General features: G+C 31.7%; 1 pseudogene; it reads left to right on the top strand.

Moving 5' to 3' along the window:
* The first annotated feature begins 763 nt into the window (after positions 1–763).
* On the top strand, positions 764–1611 carry LOC118623764 (annotated as a pseudogene).
* Positions 1612–3748: the final 2137 nt, after the last annotated feature.

Here is a 3748-nt window from a genome sequence, read left to right as displayed (position 1 = left end):
TTCAATTTTCAATTTTTTTGAGAAAACACCATGTTGTTTTCTATAGTGTCTGCACCAATCTGATCCCCACCAGCAGTGTACTAAAGTCCCCATTTCTATACACCCTCGCCAGCACCTGTTGTTTGATGATTTGTTGATGGCAGCCATTCTGGCAGGTGTGAGGTGATACCTCATAGTCATTTTAATTTGCATCTGCAGGAGGAATTTCTTAATTGTTCATTGACAATGGGGTTTCCAAGCCTTGGAGACACTGTCTGCAAACTGAAAACTACTGAATTTATTTGTAACTAATTGGTGAAAGCTAAAAAAATAAATAAAAAATACTGTAATATCTCAGTATTACAAATATTTGACTACTAGCTTCCATTACTCATGAATTGATGATATACTTAGCCAAAACTGTTAGGAACAAAGATTAAACTATCTGATGGAATATAAGGCCAGAATGAAAATATAGTTACTACTTAAACACACAATAAAAATATTATACATAGATAAGATGATGACTTCAATTTAGTCAAGTCAGTTTGCTTGGCATTTATAGCCAGTGTTGAAGGCTCATTTTGGCTTCACTACACTCTATTCGAGTGTTTCTGAATTTTTCATACAGACTAGGCAGAAAGCAGGAATTCATGATGAGAAACCACACAGTAACAACATTCATTCGGCTGGGATTGACTGATAATCCACAACTGAAAGTTCTGATTTTCATCTTTTTTTTTATTTTTTATTTTTTACCTACATGGTGAGTGTAGCTGGGAACATGACCATTATTTCCCTCACTTTCGTAGATTGCCATCTTAGAACAGCCATGTACTTTTTTCTCCAAAATTTCCCTTTCCTAAAAATCTCATTCAGAACTGCTTGTATTCCCAGATTTTTGTACAATATAGAAACTGGTAGCAAAACTATTAGCTATGATGTTTGTGTTGTTCAAAAGTTTTTTACTTATCTTTTTGGAATGACAGAAATTTTTTCCTAGCCACTGTGTCCTTTGACCACTATGTGTCCATCTGTAAAACCTTGCATTATGTAACCATCATAAATAACAGAGTCTGCAATAAATTTATCAGCTGTTGGATGGCTGGTTTGATCATCATAATCTCCCCCACTTAGCCTGGGCCTCGATCTGGAATTCTATGACTCCAATGTGATTGATCACTTTTTCTGTGATGTCACTCCTCAGCTAAAGATATCATGCTCAGACACATGGTTCATAGAGCAAATGATTTTAGTGTGCTTGTGTTGACTTTTATCATGACCTTTGTATGTGTTGTTTTGTCCTACATTTATATCATCATGACAATTCTAAGACTCTCTTCTGCCCAACAAAGGACAAAAGCTTTTTCCATCTGTTCTTCCCACATTATTGGGTTTTCTATCACCTTTGGCAGCTTTATCTTCATCTGTATCAAACCTTCAGCAAAGGAAGAGGTGGCTCTTAACAAAGGAGTTTCCCTGCTCATTTCTTCTGTTTCAACTATGTTGAACCCATTTATTTATACCCTGAGAAACAAGCAAGTGAAGAAAACCTTGAACGACTCAGTCAAAAGGATTGCAGTCTTCTTAAAAAAAAGGAAAATGGAGCTGATTAATCTAAATGAAGTGTAACTATTTCCTCAACTTTTCTGGTAAATTCTAATCATATTTTATCTTGAAAATTTCTCTTTCAATTTTATTAATATTTTACCACTTCTTTCACTTTACTGATGGGGTGCTATTACAAATTAATTCTATTTCAAATATATTTAATAATTCCATCCACATGGATATAATTTTTAAATAAAACTTGGGTTAAAAGTTACAAATAAGGTATAATACATTAATAAAAAGCACAAGTTTTTATAAGAATATATTATAATACCAGAATTAAGAAAATATGGTAGACTAAAATAAAAGTACCAACAATGTAAACACGTGGAAAATTATAAATGCAATTTAATAACTATTATTTTCAATGTTAGCTTATCTTATAGCAAATAAGAAAAATCCCTAGATGGCAGTGATAAAGACAATACTGAAACCAGACAGCCAAAACCCATATATAAACTGACATGAGTATGGCAGCGATTACAGAAGAGTAAATAAAGACAGGTCAGAATGTATCAAGCAGAATGAATTTGAATACCACATGAAGATGGAATATGAGATCTCAACAGCCACATGATGAAAAAAAATAAAAATAGCATAACAACATGAAACTAATATTACCATCATGATATACATTTAATGAAAGGGTAAATTAAGAAAAAAATCTGCCTACCTACAAATTCACATGCTAAGTTCAAATATATTTGGCTATCAGCTTAAAAAAGAAAGGAACACAAAAAGTTTCCTAATGTAACTTAAAACCTGACTGTAGACTCACACAAGTAAAGTTTTAAAGTTTACAAATCAAACATAAAGTTAAAAATTAGAAATAAGTTTGCACAGTGACAGATGATTACTAGAATTAGGTATAAAAATGTCAAATCATTATATTGCCCACCTGAAACTAATATGACCAATATAAGGTTGTATACCAACTATAAATAAAGCAATAATAAAATTTGTGTTGCTGAGCTTATAATGCATAAAGACATAATATCACCAAGGTAGGAGGAGGGAACAGAGCTGTATTTGATCAGTTTTGCACTCTATTAAAATTAAGTTGGTTTATTCAGAACTAAATTGTTAAAAATTAAGATGTTCATTATAATCCCCAGGAAAACAACTAAGAAAATAACTGAAAAACATATAGTTAAAGAAACATGATAATTAAAATAAAATACAAATTAAATATTTGATTTAATGCAAACAGAAATAAAGAAGCAAAAAAGACAGCAGATATAACCATAATAGTACAATGGTAGATATACATCCTACCTTCTCAATAATTATATTAAATATAAGTGGAATAAATTATCCAATAAAAAGGCAGAGATTGACAGAATACCTTTTTAAATGATTTATTCTACACTGTCTACACTTTATAAACTTTAGATTCAAAACCCAAGTAGGTTTTAAGTAAATGGATAAAATATATATATGCCACCCAAAAGAGAGCTAGAGTGGCTATATTAATATCAGACAAAAGAAACTATAAGATAAAAATTGATACTAGAAGCAGAGAGACATTTTATAATAATAAAACACTATCAAAAAGACATCATAATTACAAAAATATATTCAACCAGGAGTAGAACCCCAAAATTGAAAAGGCAAAATCTGACAAAAATAAAGAAATAGACAATTCAAAAATAATAGTGGGAAACTTTAATGTTTCATTTTCAATAATGGATAAAACAACTATGCAGAAGATTATCAGGTAAATAAAATATATAAGCAATACTATAAACCAAATAGAGCTAATGACATCTATTTAACATTCCACCAAATAACACCAAGATACACATTCTTCACAAACACATATGTAAATTTTCTAGGACAGATCATATACTGGGTCATATAACAAGCACTATATTAAAAAGTAAAGCACAATGCACCCATCCTTGGAGCCAAGAGTAGGGAAAACCAACAGTGCATTGTTGTTTGTAAAATAAATGAAGGACATTGAGAGTTTCTAAAATGGCGGCAGAGTCAATGGAAGCTACACAGACTGTCTCCCAGGACCAAACTGGAGTTACAACTAAAATAAAGGCAAATCATTGGGGAAAACCAACAGAAAAATAGCTGGAGAAAACCCGTATGACCAGGGACAGAAGAAGAACACCAAATTGAGCCTGGTAGGAACTGTGGAGGCACCAGT

The sequence above is a fragment of the Molossus molossus genome, unplaced genomic scaffold (genome assembly GCF_014108415.1).
Source record: "Molossus molossus isolate mMolMol1 unplaced genomic scaffold, mMolMol1.p scaffold_m16_p_10, whole genome shotgun sequence".
In the NCBI taxonomy this organism is placed as follows: domain Eukaryota; kingdom Metazoa; phylum Chordata; class Mammalia; order Chiroptera; family Molossidae; genus Molossus; species Molossus molossus.
Note: the sequence above shows the minus strand (reverse complement) of the source record. Positions and strands in the feature narration are given on the sequence as shown.